The following is a 22,036-nucleotide window of genomic DNA, read 5'->3' on the forward strand; positions in this document are numbered from 1 at the left end:
AGATTTTATTTATTTATTTGACAGAGAGAGACACAGCGAGAGAGGGAACACAAGCAGGGGGAGTGGGAGAGGGAGAAGCAGGCTTCCCGCCGAGCAGGGAGCCCGATGTGGGGCTTGATCCCAGGACCCTGGGATCATGGCCTGAGCCGAAGGCAGACGCTTAACGACTGAGCCACCCAGGCGCCCCTGGAACCTGGCCTCTTAGAACTTCAGCTTACTCATCTGTAAATGGGAACAATAGTGCCTCTTGCATAAGCTGCTGGGGAAACTAAATGATGGGCCCCTGGGCCCCTAGAGGGAACCAGCACATAGTAGGTACTCAATAAGCACCACTGACCCAATGCACGAATGCACACGCTGGCTACTCTCCCTTATTGGGTTGGAACCCCTCCCCCCGACCTCCTCACCGCCCCCTCCCCGTGACTTCCGAGTTGTGAAACATCCCGTCTTTATGATTTGGGTGAGAAGCTTTCTCGGCTCCTCAAATTCTCCAGCACAGGCTACAGTCGGAAGCCCGAGGCTGAAGCAGCTATGCCGTCTGGCTCTCTGGAAACGTCTTCCCGTGCCCTGGGGCCCAGGCAGCCCCTGCTGGAACTGCCACGTCCAGTCCCACCACACCCCAAACAGTGGCCACAGGAATGAAAAGGATTATGGCTGTTTTGTGGGAAATTGAAACACTTAAAACAAAACAAAACAAAAAACCGGGGAAGGCCAGAAGATCCATCTGCAGACTACAATCTATGTTCTAAATTTTAGCATTGATCTTGCTAAAATACACCTTTTTTTTTTTTTTAATTTTATTTATTTATTTGACAGAGAGAGACAGCGAGAGAGGGAACACAAGCAGGGGGAGTGGGAGAGGGAGAAGCAGGCTCCTGGCTGAGCAGGGAGCCCGATGCGGGACTCGATCCCAGGACCCTGGGATCATGACCTGAGCCGAAGGCAGACGCTTAACCGACTGAGCCACCCAGGCGCCCTAAAATACACCTTTACATTTCATGGGGGCCTCTTTGGGGAATGATTTCCTCCAAAGGGGAGACCATAGCAGGGGGAAGCTCAGGCCTTTTGGCGGCCCCTGGATCACATCGGGCTGTGTGTCCCATGCTGACCAGCCCTATCTCCCCACAATGCATTTGCAGTCACCACCGCCGCCGGTGGGTTTGAGATTTTTGGCACCTAAGGCATTGTTTTTGCCGGCCAATAAAGTGGGGGTCTCTCTGGAAGCAGAGGCTGTCGGCCGTGTCCTACACTTGCAGAGGGTCAGCTACAAGGCTGTTGGTTTGGGATCTGGGGGAGGGGAGTGTCCCACAAACAGCCCCCCTTCCCAAACTAAATCAGATTAGGGTTTCTGCTTGCTCTTCCCTTCAATAATCCCCGCATCTGATTCCCTCACAAACCATGAACCGGGCCAGGCAGAGATGATCATGATCCCTTATCGCAAGTGAACAGATCGAAGCCCCAAGAGTGACTTAGCAGAGATTACACAGGCACCAAAGTCGAGCCCTAAGACCTAGGACCACGTGATAGCAGATTTCCCAAACACCATGTCTTGGCATATCTCCCCCAGGAGACTTTGTGGGATTTCTTTCCCTTTGTAAATGTTATCTTGTAACCATTACACAAAGCCCACGGTAATGCCCATGACAAGGACCCCCAAAGACCAAAAGATAGTCTGTAGCCCAGGGCATCATTCTATAGTATCTCCACGTGCTTCTTTCCAGTCATTATTCATAGGGCAGTCCTATCTCACAGCCCCTGAAATAGACATTTTTCACATTTCTAAAATACACACGCATTTTACAATTGACATATACACATCATGTGCTTGTATTTTCTTTTCCCACCAAAAGAAAAAACAAAAAAGCTCTTGGTAAGTCTCCTGTGTCATAGAATCAAGGGAAGGTCATGTTGCCGAGATGGAGTACAATCATCAGTGTGGTCTGCCTCCCACTCTACTCACTTCCCTTGAGAGCCCTCAGCATCAGCAAAGGTTAAGGACAAACCACGACGGGATGAGACCCAGTGTTTCCTCATCCCAGCCATCTGGCCACCCCCACGCAGGACACTTGGGCAACGTGATTAATTTCAATATAAATCAAAACAGCAGTAGGACATATGTAAGGCGCTGCTCTGGAAATTCCCAGGCGCAAAGGGAAGGAACGAAACTGATGTTTAATGAGCATCTACTGTGTGACAGCTAGGTCCCAGATCGGCAAGGAGGGGATGGTCAGAGAGGGGGGAATGTTTCCAGCTGAATAAGGAAGAATAGCCCAACCTCTGGTGTCTTCTGACCCTGAGGAATTAATAAAGCAGAGGAAGATTGTTTTTCTTTCCAAAAAGCATCTTTAAATTGAAGGTGTCTTATTAAGCTGCTTGTTTTCAGATGTGTCGAGGTACGAGCATGAACCACCTGGGCGGGAAAGGATGAGCCTCAGTATCACCTGGAGGGCTGGGTCAACCACAGACTGCTGGGCCCCACCCCAGAGGTGTTGATTCAGTTGTTCTAGGGTGGGGTTTGGGAATTTGCATTTCTAACAAGCTACCCCATGATGCTGATGTGGCTGGTCTCTGCGTGAGGATTATGGGAGGAGCTCTTTTTTTTTTTTAAAGATTTTATTTATTTATTTGACAGAGAGAGATAGCGAGAGCAGGAACACAAGCAGGGGGAGTGGGAGAGGGAGAAGCAGGCTTCCTGCCGAGCAGGGAGCCTGATGTGGGACTCGATCCCAGGACCCTGGGATCATGACCTGAGCCGCAGGCAGACGTTTAACGACTGAGCCACCCAGGCGCCCTATGGGAGGAGCTCTTAAAAATGCTGGTGGTCTGGACTCTCCCCCAGGACTCTGATTTAACCGGTCCGGGCGCAGCCTGGGCATCAGGATTGTCAAAGCCTCCAGGTGATTCTAAAGTACTGACAAGGAAAAGCCACCAGGCCTAATTAGGGTTCCTCAGGTCTGGAGGTTTCCTTGGATTTCATGGACAACCTCCTTACTTTTCCCAAACAGGGGCGTGCCTGGCAGCAGGTGTCTGAGGCCCAGAGGGCAGCTGTACCATTCAAACCTGACTTCCATACTTGTACCTTTGAAACCAGGTAAACTGCTTGCTAATGCTGGAAAAAATGTGTGAGCCTATTACCCGTGCTTAAATTAGGAGATGTCATAAAACCAAGCTTTCTGATTCCTCTGGGCAAGCATCTGGGCATGTGACAATGTCACCGGGGCTGGGCTTACGCACACACTTGCTAGCTGGCCACAGTGCCTGTCACTTCCTGGTGCCTTAGCTCTGCTTGGCCTGAGATGCTCATTGATTTTAGCTGCAGAGAGCTGTTTACACCCACCCTGTTAGTGGGCAGGTGTGAATGGACAGGTGACGTGCCAGTGGGAACTCGGATTGATGCCTTCAGCTAGAGACAGGAGACCTGGGAAACGAAGTGTGTGTGTGTGTGTGTGTGTGTGTGTGCGCGCGTGTGCATGTGCTGGGTGTTGGGGAGTGAAGTTAGGCCCTGCTCTTAGCCTGGAAAACCAGGGGGTTGGAGGGGTGCAGGGCAGGGACTACACTGAAACTCAGGAGATCTAAAATTTCATCTCAGCTCCGGCAGCAACTGGCAGGGTGCCCTGAGGCAACTAACACCCTCTCCCTATGCCTCAGTTTCCTCACCTGTAAGGTGACCTCCTGGATCCTTTCCTTTAGAGAAGCTGGAAAGAAGAGTCCACATCCGGCAGTCACGAGCTGGGAGGAGGAGGAGGAGGCCTAGGGGAGGGGGATGGCCGGGCCCAGGCTGCGGCCTGGTACCTGGTCTCCCCACAGGCCCCCAAGCCGGGCTATCTGGGTCCCCAGCCCGTTCCCATGCCAGCTCCAGTGTGAGGTGACCAGGTGGGTCCATCCCTGTGGCTTTGCCACCTCCCTGGCTATGTGGCCTTGGGCAGGTTGCCTGACCTCCAGGAGTCTCAGTGTTCTCACACGTAAAATGGGCTAGTGAGGGGTTGCCGGGAAGATCAAATAGCTGGAGTATGGAAAGCATTTAGTGCAGAGCCCCGTGTGTAATAGATACTGGGGGGTTACCATCATCATCATCAAGAGGGGGTACTCAAGCTGTGCCCTGGGCCCTGTTCATCCCCTGGAATCTCCACTCCAGCCCCAAGATGCATCTCCTGATAACAGGGAATCCACTGCCCTCTTAGCATCCTATTGAGCCTAAGTTCTCTAGGATGGGGTTCTGACCAAACCCAAGGTCACCTTGCTGGTTCCTCAGCCTCCCTGCAGACCTGGGGCCCCTGGAATCAGACTGCCCTCTGCCCTTCAGCCCCAGCCCTACCCTCTCCTCTGCCATTTGCCATGCCCTGGTGCCCTAAAGCATCCTGGACGAGTGACTTCACCCTTTACCACCTGTGTGACTTGGGGCAAGTTCCTTAGTCTCTCTGAGCTTTTGTCAAATGGAGGTAATACCCTCCACACTACACACTAAGCTCCACGAGGGCAGGGACAGTGTTTGTCTTAATCACCAGTATGTTTGTTCCCAGCACCTAGTCCAGGGCCTAGCATACAGTAGGTGCTCAACAAATATTTGCTGAATCAATGAATGGTTGGCCTAAGGATTAAATTGAATAATCTACGTAGAACACACTCCCAGGTGCAAGTAAGTGTTAAATGAATGTTTCTTGGATCTGAACCTACCTGAGTCCCTGGACTTTGTAGTTTCCTCCTCACTCTTTCTTGTGGCTCACCTGTCGGGACACATTCTGGGAATTCTGACCATGGATCACCAGGCCCTTGGTTACCACACTTGGCTCCCACCTACACCTCCCCAGACAAGTTCAGCAGAAGAGGAAGCCCCAGGGCCCATCCCACATCCCCTTAACACCACATTCAACATGATGAACTCAACGGCCACCTGGTGCCCATTCACTCACCATGGGGAAGCCTTGCCACCTGCCCGGTCTCCTCCCCTCCCCTGCCTGTCTCCGACTTCATAAGGAGCTCCCCCTGGCTGACGTTCTATTTCTCCCCTCCGGGGCTTACTCTTGCTACTGTCTGGCTAGGAAACACCTTTCCTCCCTCACCTCATCGCTTACCTCAACAACCCTTATTCCCCTTTCAAAGCCAGCTCAATATCACCTCCTCCAGGAAAACTTTTCAGACCCCACCCAGCCTAGATTACAGACTCCAGCTCTGCTCCCATATTACCCGTGCATGACTCCATCCTTGCGCTTACCACATTATTTTATAATTATCTGCTTATGTGTCCTGCTTCGCCCTTAAATTGTTAGTTTATGGGGGGCAGAGACCATGCTGATTCATCATTCTACTCCTCTGTGTGCAGTGCCTGGCGTGGAATAACCCTCTTTTCAGATCTTACTGCTTTGTAACAAATCACCCCACAACGTTGTGGCTTAAAATTACTCTTTCTATTTTGCTTATGGTTTTGTGAACCTGGAATCTGGAGAGTGCTCAGCCAGGCAGTTCTCACTGGGGGTCTGCGGTGGGCTGCAATCTCCTGAAGGTTCTACTCGGCAGGATGAACAGGATGGCGTACGCACGCTGATGCTGGTGGTTCCCGGGGCTCCAAGGGGCTCCAAGGGGTCTCCCCCGCATGGCAGCCGCACAGTGGCCGGCCTTCTGACACGGCCAGGAGAAACCTGCACGGTCTTTTCTCACCCAGCCTTCCACTGCTGTCTGTGGGCTCACTCAGGTGAGCCCAATTCAAGGGGAAGAGACAGAGACCCCACTTTCCAACGGGAAGAGTGCTGAAGAATTTGCAGACATGCTTTATATCCACCATAGCCCTCGACGTGTTTGTGGGATGGTTGGATGGATGGACATCTGATTGCTCCCCATCTATCCCACTCCATGGATACCTAGTTCCTGCCTTCCTGCCTTCCTGCCTCCTTCTCCTGCACCACCCTGACCCCAGCATTTTTGAGAATTGGTGGTAGCAAAACCACAGGCTGACAACCCACGGCTCCTACCTCCTCCCCGCAGCTGCCAGCTTGTGTGGGCCCCTCCCGGGCGGAGCTTTGGCTTCCCTGTTCAGATCAGAAGGGGTTGGGCCGCACCCTCTCTAAGACCCTCCCTGCTCCAACATTCAGTAGGCACAGCCAGACCTTCCTTCTTGCTTTCTGCAACGTTGGCTGGAGGCAAGGTCCAGCTTCCATCTGCAAGGCTAACCCCCAGCCTTCATGCCTTTGGGGGTTTGTTTCTAAATAACACAAGCACACACGTTTACATTCTGGTGTGAGTCACATGCAAATTCCCCCTGACCTTCTTTTATGCCCTGCCTCCCTCCGAAGGGGACTGCCCCATCAGTGCCCTTAACCACCCTCCTGGCCCTTTTTTAAAAGGCAGTCACTTTCATGTACATTGCAGATGCGGAGAGAGGGTTTTGCGGGGATATGCAGTTTGTTTTTTAACACAAACCAGACTCATGCTCGTGTTGTTCTGCAACTTGCTCTCTTCTCCTCAATTCTGTATTGGACAGTCCACGTCTGAACGGAGAGATCACCCCAGTTTTTTGTGCTGCTCTAGAATATGCCCTAGTATGCATGCTCTGTAGTTCACCTGCCCGTTCCCCTCACTATCAAACATTTTCTAGGTTCCAATTTCCTATCATTGCCTACAATCCTGCAGTGGGCATCCTCAGGCTGCGTTCAGCGCTCCCCCAGCGAGCCGGGCTGTGGGACACTCCGTCTTTGCGCAAGGACCTGGGGAGCCTCTTTCAAGACCCCCCCCCGCCCCGCCGAGTTCAGATCCCGAGCGCCAGTTCTGAGTTGGGTGGCCCGGGACGACTCACTGGCGTTGTCGGAGAACTCCGGGTGGAGCAGGCTAACGCCAGCGCCCGCCTCCCCGGGGCGGCTGAGTGGGCTGAGGCCGCGCTGGCGGGCAGGTGCAGAGGCGGAGGGCCGGGCCGGCTCGCTGCGGCGGCTCATGCGAGCGGGCCCTGGCGCCGGTTACGTAACTGGGCCGTTAATGCTGCTTTCCTGGTCGATGGAACCCAAATTAAAAGAGGAAATTATTCTCCTGATGCTCAGCTCGCCTAATCCCCATCTGTCTCTCCCCTGGTCCCCCGCGCTCGCATCTAAAGGTCTTGAACGCGCTCCAGATTTCTAATTTAGTTTGCTTATGCAACCAAAAATATTATGGCCGCGTTTCCTGGGGGTGATTAAGTCTATATTCTGGGCTCCAGGCACACTAAAAACAGCAGCGCCAGGGCCCCGCGCAGCTCGCGCGCACACCACGCGCCGGCTTTTTTTGGTTCCTCTGAGGCGCGGGCCGCTCTGCTGCCGCGGGGGCCGCAGGCGGGAGAGTGGGGGCCGGACCGCCCCGATAGGAGCGGGGGAGAGCCTGGGATGGCTGGGAGAGGAAGGAGGGGAGCGCAACAGGGCGGGCCTTGGGCGCCCGCCCACGCTGGGAACGTTTTAATCGCAGCTGCTTGGGGTCTACTCGGAACCTCAGCCTCCTCCCTGGTCTTTTCTTCTCAGGCTCTGACTCCTGTGTGCCAGGTGTAGGAATCCATCTTTCCTGCATATGCTCTCACCCAGAGATCTGTTGAAAGTTGTTTATTACACCATTGTTTATTCTGGAATAGCAAAAAAATTGGAAAGAACACGTCTATCAGTGGGGAATGATCCAGTAAATGAGGAGAACATCAACGCTCTGGGATACTATGTAAATGATTTAAAAAAAAATGGGGTAGATTAAGATGTATTGACATGGACCAGATCGTTAAATTTTTCTAAAAAGCAAGTCACAGGGGTGTCTGGGTGGCTCAGAACGTTAAGCGGCTGCCTTCGGCTCAGGTCATGATCTCTGGGTCCTGGGATTGAGCCCCCCCTCTGGCTCCCTGCTGAGCAGGGAGTCTGCTTCTCCCTCTGCCCCTCCCCCCGCTCATACTTGTTCTCTCTTTCTCTCTCTCTCTGAAATAAAATATTTAAAAAAAAAAGTAAAAAGCGAGTCACAGAAAAATACAGAGTATGTTCCACTTGTGTTGTTTAAAATCCATAAACGTGGAAATGGAGGATACGTGGGACTGTTAACATGGTTACTTCTGGGGTGGGGACAAGGACTGGGGCGGGTGGGGACGGTTTAAAGAGACTTTTGGGTTTTACTTCTGTATGATTTGAATCATACAAAGAGACTGTGTTCGTGTATTCTATCATTTGCTTTCAATGTTATGGGGGAGGGGGAGAGAAGAGCAGTGAGCCTCCGGGACTCTCCCCAACTCTCTGGAAGCAGTGGTCAGATCAGGAGTGGGACTGGCTGGAAGTCCCTGCTCTCTACCCCCTCCCACCATCCCCACCCGACCACTGTACTTGGAGATCTTGGCTGCTGGAAGGCTTGGGGCTGAGGAAGGGATGCGTACCTGGGCTGGCCGGGCGAATGCTGAGAGGCAGAGCACTAGACCCGGAGTCAGAAAGTGGCTTCTTGTCCTGGAAGGTTGGTGTGGATGGCCAGGTCTCACGTACACCTGCTTCTCTGGCATCCTAGGCCCTGAGAGCCAGCTCTGAGGCCTGGGGCCAAGGGTGAGGACTCAGGCTCTACTGGAGAAGTGTCCCCTGTAGACGACGGGCTGTCTCTCCAGCGCCCTGCAGACATCCATCCCTACGTGTGCGCTGATTCCAGCAGGGTGTTGTCATTTCAAATCAGGGTCCAGAGGATTCCAGGAAAGCCTGTATGGCGCTAACTTCATCAGGTTTCTTTATGTCAGGACTTCTCTGGGCCTTCAGGACGCTCAGGCACACGGAGACTCTCCATGATGGTGTTCTGAACGCAGCTTTTACCAAATATAGATCCCGCCAGAGCCCTTGCCTTCCAGAGCCTCTCGTGGTCCTAGAGAGCCACAGACCAATGAGCCAGTGACGGCAGGAGAACAGGCATGGGGGGCAGAGGACATTTACGGGCACAGGCTGGGGACACTTAGGACAAGGATGATTAAGTGTGCGGATGTGTGAAAAAAAGGGCACCTCGTCTGTGAGAGATTCAAAGACGCAGTCCTGTCAACAGCACGTGTGTGCACATGCCTGGCGGGCCCCGGGGGGACACACACACATCACAAGCGCGCACACGGGGCCAGATACAGAGAGCACACGGGTGCACCCATAAGAACACACGCACCGGGCGCCTGGGTGGCTCAGTTGGTTGGGCGACTGCCTTCGGCTCGGGTCATGATCCTGGAGTCCCGGGATGGAGTCCCGCATCGGGCTCCCTGCTGGGTGGGGAGTCTGCTTCCCCTCTGACCCTCCTCCCTCTCATGCTCTCTCTCATTCTCTCTCTCTCAAATAAATAAATAAAATCTTTAAAAAAAAAAAAAAAAGAACACACGCACCGCTCCTGACGAGAGCGCACCCACTCGCACTCACACACACCAACTCACAGCTCCCCGCACGTTGAAAAGGAGAGCCCACGCCGTGCACACCCGCGGGCGCCCACGCACACGGGCCCTCGCGCGCAGCCTAACCCGCGGGAGCTCGTCCCCCAGAAGGCGAGCGGGCCGCAGACCCCGAAACGCAAACAGAAGCACGCGTGTGCACAGCACCAGCAGCCCCGCCCTCGTGTGCGCACCCTGGGGCGTGCGTGCGCCCGCGTCCGGGTGCCGGCAGGTGTGTGTTCAGAGGACACGCCTGCACGCACACACTCGTGTCCTCACACGCGCAGCAGTGCCTCGGGCCACAGGGGCCCTGCTTCTGCGCGCGAACAGGGCCAGCTTGGGGGTGGGGAGGGTGGAGTGACGCCGTGGCTCACAGGGAACAGCGCATTTAGCAAAGCAGTTCGCAGAAGGCATGTGTCCTTCGAGTATTTTTATCTTTAGCACTCATATGTCTGGCAGAGTCTCGGTGGCTCCATATTGCTACCAGGAAGGAGGGCGAGTGGCTGGATTGTAAAGCAGATGGCCTCTGGGTGCAGAGGACAGATGCCCCTTGCTCCTTGCCTCCTGCCCTCCCCACCCCAGTGTCCCCTCCCCCAACACACTGGGCTCCCCAGAAGTCTGCCCAGGCTCCCGCCTTCCCGCCAGGAAACCGGCCAGCAGGGAGAAGGTCTGCCCCGCCCCCGCCAGGAGCTCAGCTTTCCGTCAGGCTTAGGCCTAGGCCGTGGCCCACTGTGGGACCCCTCTCCCCAGGTCCCCCACATGTACGTGCGGATGGCGCCCTCCACCATTCCTGAGCCGGCAGAAGGTCTGGGCATGTGCCCTGTGGCCCGCTGGCTGGTTGCAGACAGGCCGGTGGATTTCGAAAGCTCTTTAATCCCTGGGTTCTGACGCACCTGCTTCACCACCAAGCAGGATCTGGTGCCCACGGATCTGATGTCGGAGGATGGCCTGGCACCGCTCCATCCTTCCTGCCCACAAGGCAGTGCGGCGGAGCCTTCTCCTCGGGGAGCACAACCATTCAGCTTCCCACCAGGCCTGCAAACTCCAGCCCCTTCTAAAGAAAATGCTGTCGTAAAGACTAATAACCAGGAAAAGCAATCAGGAGCTAGCAAGTGAGGATAGCAGATAAGCAAGACCTTATAACTTGGCGTTTCTTTTAAAACAATAATAAATGTATTTAGGCAGAGGCAAAAAACTGGAAAAACTAACAGTGGCTATCTTTAGAAATTAATCATTCAGCAAATATGTTTGGCACACCTACTGCTTGTCAGACTTGTTCTAGGTGCTGGCGTTCTAACTGAAGGGACAGAACCCTTAGGAATCTTATAGAGAGTTAACAGATAAGAACAAATTCCGAAGTTCAATGTATCCTATTTTTAAATGGTGACAAGTGCAATGGGAAAGGGGCGAGAAGAAGGGATATGGGGTATTGGCGCGGGGGGGGGGGGTGTATAGTTTTTTTTTTTTAAAGATTTATTTATTTATTTATTTGAGAGAGAGAGAATGAGAGAGAGCAAGCACACGAGAGGGGGGAGGGTCAGAGGGAGAAGCAGACTCCCCGCCGAGCAGGGAGCCCGATGTGGGACTCGATCCAGGGACTCCAGGATCATGACCTGAGCCGAAGGCAGTCGCTTAACCAACTGAGCCACCCAGGCGCCCGGGGGTATAGTTTTTAATCGATTTTTTTTTGAGCAGGTTTAGATTTATAGAAAAATTAAGACAGTACAAACAGTTCTCCCCAAACACTCCCTCTACGCGCGGTTCCTCCTGTTATTGACTTACACCATCTATCACATTATAATGGTACATTTGTTACAATTAATTAGCCCATATTAATACATCATTATTGACTAACGTCTGTAGTTTATTCACATTTCCTTGGTTTACCTAACTTCCTCTTTTTCGTTCCAGGAGTCCATCCAGGAGAACACATTCTACTTAGTTGTCTTTGACCACGGCTCTTGACCGTGACGGTTTCTCAGACTTCCCTTGTTTTTGATGACCTTGGCAGTTTTGCGGCATACCGGTCAGGAATTCTTATGTTTTTCTCATGATCGACCAGGGCTCTGGGTTTCCAGGAGCAGGATTGCAGAGGTCAGGTCCCATGTTTGTTATCTATCACATCAAGGGTACATACATAGATTTCTAGCTCCTGGTGTTGACCTTGTGTTCACCAGGTTTCCCCGCTGCGAAGTTTCTCCCCCTTTCCGTGCTGTCCTCTTGGGAAGGAAGTCACTGTGTGCAGTCCACACTTAAGGAGCAGGAATTATGCTCCCTCATTTCGGGTGACGCATCTACAGAAATTATTTGGAATTCTTTTGCACGGGAGATTTACCTCTTGCCCATTTATTAATTGATCCAATCACTTATTTGTTCTAGCTTTGGCTATTGGGAGCTCTTTCACGTGGGTCCTGTGCCCCTCCATTATTTATTTATTATTATTGTTATTATCTTTAGTATTTCTGTATTTCCTGGCACCACAAGATGCTCCGGGCTCATCTTGTGTATCTCCACCCTCAGTCCTAGAATTAGCCATTTCTCAAGAATCCCTGGTTCCTTTTACTGGAGAATATGAGAAAGTAAGATCTGGGCCCTAGGTATGTCCTGTAAATTTTAATTTGGTAGTTAGTGAAAGCTTCTCCAAGAAGGTAATATTTGAGTGAAAACCTGAAGAAGGTGAGGAGCAAACCGTGGAGACATTGAAGGGAGGGAGCACGCCAAGCAGAAGAACCACAAGGGCAAAGGCTCTGAGGTAGGCATGAGCACTGTGTGCGCAGGAACAAAGAAGTCAGTGTGGCTAGAACCACAGAGGATGATGTTTGGGTGCAGATGGGGCAATCAAAAAGGACTGTGGCTTTTCCCCAGCTTCACCAGGGTGGGGGACAGACATGGGACATAACCTAACTTATTTTTTAATAAAATCACTGGCTACTGTACTGGGAATAGGATGAAGGGGGCGAGGGCAGATGCCATTGTAAGGATCTCGGGAGTGATGATGTTGGCTTAGATCAGGTCATAGCAACCGAGGCAGGCGGGGGCTGATTCCAAGGCAGAGCGACAGCCTTTTCTGACAGATTGGTTGCTGGGTGAGAGCTGGGAGGACTGTCCTAAGGTTTGCCCAGTTCTGGAAGGAGGCATTTTTGGGGCAGACTGGAGGTGGGGGGGGCAGGTTTGGAGGGGTTCCAGGAGCTCACATTTTGGACGCGTTAGTTGAAACTCACTCCCCTCCTTCACCTGGTCTGGAGTTTAGGGCAGAGGGTGGGTGGGAAATATGGAATGAGACCCAAGGCCCAGGCAAGAAGCAGGTCTCCGTCCTCCCAGCCCTTTTCCCTTGTCACAGGTGGCCTCAAGGCAATGGGTTTAGGCCCGGGTGGTGTGGATGTTCTCACTGGGAGCTGAACATAGGCCCAAAGAGCCAGCCCTCAACCATGAGCAGACGGAGGAGGCTTTGAGAAACCTGGCCCCAGATCCCGGTGAGTGCTTGGTCAGCTCCCAAAGAACTCTTGGCTTCGCTTAGACCAGGATTTACCGTGCATATCTGGGGCTCAGGGCATGGAAATGCCCTGGAGAATGAGCTTTCTCTCCAGCAGGGCGTCCCCTAGGGTGGGACTTGGGGCCACGTCTACTTCTTCCTCAGCTCCCAGCCTCTGGGCCCCTGGCCACAGTCATCAGCACTGCGGAGTGAATGATGGCCATATTCTTGAGGGCAGCCTCTCTGGCCTGGGGGAGGTGACAGCATGAGGCCACAAGACTCCTGAAACAGAAGATGGAGGTAGGCGGGGACAAAAGCAGAAGGGAGGAGAGGTGAGGGGAGAGGGTAGGAGATAAGGGGAGGGGGAGGTTTGGTAGGAGACTCCGGACAGAGGGGAGATGGGGGGAAGGGGGCTGGCAGCCCTGGGCCCATCTTGGGCTTCTCAGGCTGAGGAATGGGAACCATCAGCCAGCCTCCGTGCCTCCTCCCTTGTGCTCACACCCACATGGGCCCATCAGCAAACACTGTGGGCCCCACCCTCGTGATGCACACACACAGTCAGATCACCTCCCACCAGCTTGACTGCCTCCACCCTGGTCAGGCCACCACCTTCTCTGATTTGCACCTCTATAAGCGCCTCCCCCATGCCCTACAGTCCGTTCTCAGAGCAGCCAGAGTGATCCTTTTAAAACAAAACAAGATCAGGCCATCCTACCACAAACCCTCAAAGGCTCTCCCCTCAACCCCAAAGTAGAAAGGCCTCCCCTTGGCCCTGCTCAGCCTTCCCTCCACCTTCCCGTCCTCGCTCCAGTCCTCATACACTGGCCTCTTTGTTGCCCCTCTGACACACTAAGCATCACCTGCCTCAGGGCTTTTGCACTTGCTGTGGCCTCTACCTGGACCATTTCCCCCAGCTATCTAAGTGCTTTATTCCTTCACTTTCTTCAGGTGTCAGCTCAGATGCACCTCCTCTGAGGCCTTCCCAGATCACCCCATCTGAAATAGACTTCCTTCCACCATTGTCGCTCACTACCCCCTATACCCAGCTTAATTTTTCTTAAGACTTATCACCACTTTATATATATATTTATTTAAGTCTTCCCCACTACAATTGTTTGCCCAGCAATGTATCCCCAGCACCTGGAACAACCCCCAGACAGGTAGGTGCTGCGTAAATGAATAACCACCTCTCCTCTTCTAGAGATGGCTATGGCTCAGGCCACCCTCTTCAGGTGCCACCGACCTAGCTCTCAGAAGTTCTTAGAGCTATGTAGAACCTGCTAAATGTGGCGAAACTCACCAAAACCTCAACAGAGCCAATCCCACCATCTGCAAATCTGTGATGTCACTGTGCCTTCCCCGTCCCCTTCTGTAGGGCTGAAACTCACACCTTCCTAACGCCTGTTCCTCCCCCATGCCCCAGGGCCAGCCAGGCCCCAGAGCCTTCCAGGACACCTCCTAAACCTCTCCTTATCCTCCTCTTCTCCCATCCTGCTATCCCCTTGCTCATCAGCTCAAGGCCTCAGCGGGTCCCTGGCCTTTCTTATGTCACCACAAGCCAGTTTCCACAGGGATCCAGAGCAGTCTTGCTAACGAGTACATCTGACCTGCTCCCTCCCCTGGTCCTCAGGATAAAGACCAAAGTCCAGTGTGTCTGCCTCTGGCCCCTTGGCCTCTCCAGCCTCCCTCCCCCCTTTTCCTTTCCTCAGCCCCAGCACCTGCCGCCTTCCCATCATTGAACACCCTGCAAGTCCTCCTCTCTTCTTGTGTGATCACAACTAATTGTGTTATTGCCACTTGCTTCCCATGTTGAGGTTCTGGGGGTGCAACCTGGCCACAGGGCATGGCAAGCCTGCTGGTCTGGTTGGAGGTTTCTCAGGAGCAGCTGTGGTGGGTGAGATGTGGTGAGATGTGGCCAGTGGAAGCCGCGGAGGGGCTGAGGTCCCCTGGTCTGTCCCTCAGCACCACCACCGCTGACCCTGGCCTCCAGTCCCACACTCCATGAGGGAGGACCCGGGTCTCTCTCCTTCAGGGTCTGACACAGGAGAGGCTCTTAGGAAATGTCCGTTTGGTTGAATGATTGACTCTAGAGAGTAGCTCTGAGTGATTGTTTTTCCTTTTCTACATTCCTGTATTTTCCTATTTTAAAAAATTGTGTACATCCCTCATTTTTTAAAGTGAAAAAAACTTATCTTGCAAAATCATTCTTTTATTAAAACATTGGTTAAAAAGTAGCTCTTCCTGTATCTTCCAAAGCTGAACAGATAGAAGCATGTCCTGGGCCCCTCGTGAGTATATACCCAATGGAAATATGTCCAGAGATTCACAGAAGACCGGAACTCGAATATTCATAGTGACATTATCCATAACAGCCAGGAACTGGAGCCTACCCAGAGGTCCATCAACAGTAAAATGGGTGAAAATATTATGATAAGTCACACGGCGGCCAGCTACCAGTCATGAGAACGAATGCCTTCGATGTGGGTGAATCTCACCGACCTGATATCGAGCAAAAGGAACCAGACACGAAAGACCACAGAGTGTATGGCTCCAGTCAAGTTCAGTTTAGAAGCAGGCCGAGGTAGCCATGGGGTTGGGAGTTGGGAGAGAGGTTACTCTGGGGGTAGTGAGGGAGTCACGAGGGGGCTTCTGGGTGCTGGGTCCATGGGCATGCTCAGCTTGTGCAAATTCATCCAGCTGTATATTTCTGAGCTTGCTCTCTCTCTCTTCAAATTAATAATTAAATCTTAAAAAAAAAAAAAGTTAAGGAAAAAAAAAAAGGCATGCATCCTGGAGCAGGTTAAGCCCACCTCTTTTTCCTGTCCAGAGGGAGGTAGTGGGCAGGCGTCCACAGTCCCTTTGGCATGCTTGTCCCTCATCCCTGCCACCAGAGTTTCTCCCCAGTCTCTGAGTGTCCGAAAGCCCCAGACTGGGGATTCTGATTCCACGGAGCCTCAAGAATGCCAGAGGCTCTGGGGTCCATTCCCCAGGTAAATCCTGCCATTACGGTTGAGGCTCTAGAAACAGGGCTGGGAGTGTGGACCCTGCAGGCTCTCCCTCCTTGGCTGGGTTGCTCTGGGCCTCCCAACCCCCAGCAGCCACAAGCCACGGGCTGGGAGGCAGGGCTGTGGGCTGCGGACACGCTTGGTGTGGGAGGTCAGAGCGCAGGGCTACGGGCTGCCTGAGTCCCTGGGTCATATCCCACAAGCTCTGGGCACCCTCGGGTCCCTGGGGTGGGGCTGTCTCCGCCTCAGTGCCTCCCACCCCACCCCCTGCAGACCGGGCGAGCAGGGGCTCTGCCCCTCTCCTCCACTCATGGGCAAGAGAAGCCCAGTCTGGGCCCCGTCTGACCTCGTGCCTCGCCCCCAGAGGTCACACTGCAGGCTGGGCCTTTAGGGGGTTCGGGATGCCGCAGTCGGGGGCGGGGGCACAGGTCCAGCACTGCCCTCTGGGGCTGGGCCAGGCTTGGTTATTTATAACCACGGGTTGCCTTACCTTCTGACCTTCAGCTGGGGCCTAGCGATCCGCAGCGATTAGCATCTCCTGCCGCCCACTGGGGCCTAACACGCCCGTGAGCCCTCCCAGGGCCGGGGCCTCACCGCAGGGCCCTGCAGGAAGCAGGATGTGGACCAGAGTCTGTGCCCTGCGGCTCCCTCAGGCGGACCTGCCAAGTGTGAACTGGGGGAGGTGGGTGCTTCTGGGGGAAAGGCGCGAAAAATGCTCAGAGCCGCTCTGGTCCCATTGCTTCCCAAGTTGAAAACGTTGGCGAGCAGGTGACCGGTCCAAGCTGACACGGCCGCGCATGGCAGATCCCCAGCTCCTGGCCGCTGGGAGGCAGCTGGATGCCAGGGCCCCTGAGCATGACTTGGAGGAGCCATCGTAGGAGGCTGGCGGTGGGAGGGGGCACGTGGGCCCATTCGTTCGTTCAACACATTTTTGTTGAGCACCTACTAGGTGCCAGACGCGATTTCAGGCAGAGATCCTTACCCTTGTGGAGCTGATTCCAGGGCACAGAGGCAGTCCCTGGAGCCCCAGGCCAGGCAGCTGCTGAGGGGCTTCAGTCCTGAGGAGGGAGACTGAGGCAGGGAGCAAGAAGGCCAGGCTGAGGGTGCACGTGGGACTGTAGCCCGGAGCTGAATGTTTGCTCCAGGCGAACGGGCCCACGTGAGTGCTAACATGGCAAGCCCGTGCCGATTTGGCCTCAACAGTGGGTGCCCTCCCCTGAGCAGCTGCAGGTGACCTTCACCCTGGGCAGAGGGCGAAAGTCTCACCCAGCACCCAGTCCTGGCAGTCTTCCCGGAGGAAGCCGGAGGACTGGGCCCAGCCTGGGGGCTGCTTCTGCCCAGCGCAGGGAGGAACTGAGTCGGGGCTGGAGGAGGGTGGCAGTGAGGGAGGGAGGAGTCTAGATGCTTCCTTCCTTTTCCACTATGCTCTCAGACACTTGGAAACACTTGGAGGAACTTGGCTGTGTGGCTTGACCATCCCCTTGCCGTCTCTGGGCCACAGCTTCCACAAATAAGAATGAAGGGGGTCAGCTGGGATGAGCCATCTCGGCTCTGGATGCCTGGGGTCCTGGTCTCCGAGTGTGGCTCGGGCTGCGAGTGTTCCCCTTGGCGGAATGAAACCCAGGGGCACAGGCCGGGCCGGGGGGTGGGTTGAAGTCAGGAGGTTCTGGTAGGAAGTGCTCGTGTGAGGAAGCGCTGTGTGGGTGCACACGTGTGTGCCCGTGTGTGTGCAGGCCCTGCTTGCCGCCACACGTGGGTAGGAGCGTGGTTTGTGGGTAAGGGGCTGAAGAAAACCATAGACCCAGGGGCGGTGTGTATCTTGGAGCGTGTGTAGGACAGTTGACGTGGGACTGGAAAGCGGGTAGTGTGTGCACAAGTGTGGAGTGTGTGTGTTGGGGGGTTGAGGCACACATATCGAGGTCCAGGTACATATATGGAGGGTGTCTGTGTGTGTGTGTGTGTGTGTCTTGGGGACTGGGGTTGGCTTGAGGCGGGGAATAAAAGCCTGGAGGGGCCTCTCCCTTGTTCTGCAAACCCCCTCTGCCCACATGGTTAGCCTGCGGCCGACAGGCCCTGACCAGTCCATGAACTCAGGGTCTGAAAGAGTCAGCGGCTTTTCCAACCTCTTTGCCAAATGGGATGTCAGCACAGGGGTGGAGGGGGGGGGTTGCAAGCTGGGGAAGGTGGCAATGACTTCATGACAACTGGCTGCTAAGCAGCTGGGGGGAAGGGGGTGGGGAGCTGGGGCCTGGCTGCGAGAGGAAGCCTGCTCCACTGGCCCCAGTTTGGGGCAGGGCCTGGGGCCCCACGAGGGGTGGAGGAGGCAGCCCAGCCACAGGCTCACTCATCCTAGGGACACTTTGGTTCTCTTTGTGGGGGCTGGGCTATGCCAGGGCCTCAGGGGAAGGGGGGCAGGGGTCCTCTCGAGGAGTGAGCCCCCCTCACAAGACCCCATATAAGCTTACAGCAACCCCAGGAGTTAGGGACTCATGCCTATTTTGCAGATGAAGACACAGTCTCCCAGAGGCAAAGGGCCATGTCTGAAGCCCCACAGCTCGGGGGAGTGGTAGAACTGGCCTGGGGACATGATTGGTGTGTTTCCTGCTCCATGTCCCAGAAACGGGATGGGGGACAGGGGGATTCCCCCAAATCTGCTCCCTTGTGGATGCCTTGAAACTTAGGTATTGGACCTTCCCTGAGTCCTCAGACCCAATGCTCCTTATCGCTCCCCAAAGGGCCTCCTTTCTGGGGAGGCCCTCCACACACTTCTCTACAATTTAGGGGGTGACAGACATCCATAACCATGCAGGGGGGCCACCACAAGTAAACAGAAGCCTTTGCAGAGGGCAGACCCTTTGAGCACAGGCCAGAGGCTGGGCCCTATGTCAAGCCGGCCTTGGGGTAGGCCAGGCCGCCTTGACTCACAGGGATCAGGCTTGCTTGGCTCCTTTGTGGGGTTGGAGGGGCCCCAAGATCACAGATCCGGGGGTGGGCGTGAGCACTGTCTTTGCGCCCAGAAGCTGAGATCAGCTCTCGGGGTGCTCTTTCTTCAGCCATTTACTGGTTTCTCATAATAATAATAACCGCCCCTGTAATAATAACGGCCCCTATAAAGCTTGCTTTATAGTCCACAAAATACTTTCACACTCTCTCCCTTAATCCCCACCAGCCTTGTGATGCGGAGCCAATATACCCATTTTACAGAACAAGAAATGGAAGCTCAGGGAGGGAGCTTTGGCGACTATTCTCAGATCACAGGCCAGGACGTGGCCGGAGCCCCTGTCCAGATCCTGTTCCAAGGAGCCTGGCGACTGCGGGCTGACGTCTCCGGGGCCCAGCCGCCTGCAAATATTGGGGGCTGGGGTAGGAAAGATGCAAAGCACAAAGTGACTGCTCCACGAGAGAGTGGGAGTGAGAGAGGGTATGGGGGGGGTCCCCTGCTGCCCCAGGCTTTGGGCCCAGCCACGCAGGGACTGCAAGGGACCAGTCATTCCTGCAATATGAGCCCATCGACAGGATTGTCATATTCTCATCTGCTTGTGGCGAAATGAGAAAGACAAGGACAATGTAGTGAGGTTTTCACAGAGCGAGACCCACGATGTGAAGTGTGGCCCTTCCACCCATACTGTGAGTGCTCGATCGCGCCCACGCACGCCTGTGTGTGTGTGTGTGTGTGTTCAAAAAGACGTTTCCTTTGACATTTCCTTTTAATGTCCTTAACTCGGCAACATACAGACCCGGTGACCATGTCCGATCCTGAGTTGTTTTCTGGAAATGTTAGTGCCCTGAGACATAGGACAGATGGGAGCCACCGAGCTAGCTCTGGTCCTAGGTGAGACCTGGCAGGGAGGGAGTTGTTTTTTAATTGAGGGATGATGTCTGAACGGCTGGAAAAACCCAGGGGGAGAGGAGGCTGGGGCTCCTGCCCAGACAGCCCCGCGTGCGGCCCCAGAGCCCCGGCATCCCCAGGAAGCTGAGCAGAGGAACATCTGAGTAGCTGCACAGGGAATTCTGAGAAAGGCCTCTGGGCCAGTTCTCTGTGCCACACACCCGCAGCCTCTTCTCTGACCCGGAGCCAGGAGGAAATGTTCCCTTAAACCCCACCCCACCCTCCCCCCAGCCCCCCAAGGCTGGCTCCAAAATAGCCCAGGCCCCCGAGGAGACGTCATGGGTCCTGCTGGCTGCTTGCCCCTCCAAAAGGACAAATATAGAGGGATACCGGACACCGACAGGAGCCCCGGGACCTGGGGAGCCCCACTGCCTTCCCTTCCCAGCCCTGCACCCACTAACAGGGCAGCTGGGAGGCCAGCAGCTGGCCTGGCCAACCCACCCTGGGACGTGTCCCAGCAAGCCCAGAGCAGAGCTGGAGGCTGGCCCAAGGGGACACCGGGCTGAGCTGGCCGTGCACATGGGGACACCTCCTCTATCGGTGGGGGGGGGTGGTCTCAAAGCACGTTTGTAAGCGTCACTGCCCACAGGCTGCTCCCAGGAGCCGGAGACCAGAAGAACCCAGGTGGAATGGCTCCTGCCTTCTGTTCTTCCCAGCTTCCGAAGGAGGCCAAGGCCATAAACCTGGGGGTGTGGGAGGCGGACAGCAGGGCAGGCAGCCAGGTCAAACCCCAATAAACTGCTGGTAGGATCGAATTGCAAATAATTAGTCCTGATCACCAAAGCTGCCTCCACCCTCCACTCCCAGGAATTAAAGGTCAGAGGGCAGAGCTGCTGACGCAAATGTCAGGAGAGCCAGGCGATTGGGAACAGCTGGGCTCCGGCCCCCGGCCCCCGCTCCCCCGCGCTCTGGACAAGGTGTCCCTCCGGGGCTGGGCCCTGAGAGCCAGCACGCTCAGGGAAGGGGGCTCCGCTCCCCCCTCCTCCCATTCTAAGGTCTCCAAACTTGCTGGGGGGCGTAACAGAAATTCCCAGGAAATGGTGTTGCTGGATGCGTGGGAGCCTGGGGGGGGAGCAGCAGCTCGGTGTCTTGTGAGCACCCCCCGCACCCCTAAAACAAGAAGAAACCTCTGCCTTCCTGGCCGCAGGCAGGCTGCTCCCTAAAGCCCGCCGTGTTCCCCTAGGTGGACCCTCTGGCAGGCACGCCCCGGCGGCCGCACTGTGCTCTGTGTGCCAGGGGTGACCCCCAGTGGTCAGTGTGGGACTTGAACTTGGGCCTCGGGCAAGGCTACCGCGGACCTCGGCTTGGCAGCCTCAGCCGGGGGCCGGGGACTCTGGCTGTTCAATTTTGGTAAGGGGGTTGCTGGCGTTTGGAGGGATTTTTGTATGCGCTCAGTTTTCCTAATCGTACTGGATCTCGCCCTAAATGTCCCACTGTTAGCAAATCGGCTTCAACGTGTCTAAGAACGCGCTATCATCTAGCCCTAAACCTGCCCCTCCTCCTGACTTCCCTGTGTCTATTAATAGCACCACCACCTCCCAGTCCCTGGGGCTCCAAACCTGCGAGTCATCTTCCACTCCTGCCCACACTGGGCTGGGTGCCTGGTCCTGCCCCTCCTCACTCTGCAGTCATTCTTCCAACCTTGATACTCACTGCCACTCACTTATGCTACTGCGGCTCTCGGCCGTGCTGCTGGGTCAGAGCTGGGCATGTGCCCAGCCCGCTCCACGTATAGGCTGTGCGACCTTGCACAAGTTACTTACCTTCTCTGAGCTCAGCTTCCTCAGCTGTAAAATGAGGGTAGTAATCACAGTGCCTACTTCATAGAGCATGAAATGAATTCTATGATAGGAGGGACATAAAGACCCTGTCACATAGGACATGCTCAATGCATGTCAAATATTACAGGCCCTCTTCAGTCCACCGCTCCGTTCAGGAAACCAAGGCCAGAGAGCTGGAACGAGAGCTACCACTTGGCCTTGTGTTCCAGGTGTCTTTATAACATGCTACAGAGCAGGGGGAGTGGAAGTTCCTGGAGTCTAGAAGCTTCTCCACCACGGCCTCCAACATCATATTTCAGAACGCAGACCCAAAGGCCTCCTCCTGAGTGTATTGGTCCCATCCGAGGGCCTTCAAGGGCAGGTCTACCTGGGTAAGTGTCGAGGTCACTCGGCCATAGCAGACACCTTCTGGAATGAGACAACTCCAGGTCACGTCCAGTGGCTGTGAGTCAGGGTGACCCATCTGCAAGGTGGTGAGTGAGGCTGCACGCGCTGGCCTGGCACAGCGGCCTGCCTGCGTCTGGGCAG

At 54.9% G+C, this 22,036-nt stretch overlaps 1 long non-coding RNA gene across 1 annotated transcript; it reads right to left on the reverse strand.

Annotated features, from left to right (window-relative positions):
• Positions 1–5,383: 5,383 nt before the first annotated feature.
• On the reverse strand, positions 5,384–10,401 carry LOC115943434 (uncharacterized). The gene is made up of 3 exons (XR_004078014.2): positions 10,255–10,401; positions 8,357–8,823; positions 5,384–7,573 (listed from the first exon to the last, which is right to left on the reverse strand). It is a non-coding gene; the product is annotated as an uncharacterized LOC115943434 (long non-coding RNA).
• Between the last annotated feature and the right edge of the window lie 11,635 nt (positions 10,402–22,036).

The sequence above is a fragment of the Leptonychotes weddellii genome, chromosome 15 (assembly GCF_054177405.1).
Source record: "Leptonychotes weddellii isolate Sample4059 chromosome 15, ASM5417740v2, whole genome shotgun sequence".
Taxonomy (NCBI): Eukaryota; Metazoa; Chordata; class Mammalia; order Carnivora; family Phocidae; genus Leptonychotes; species Leptonychotes weddellii.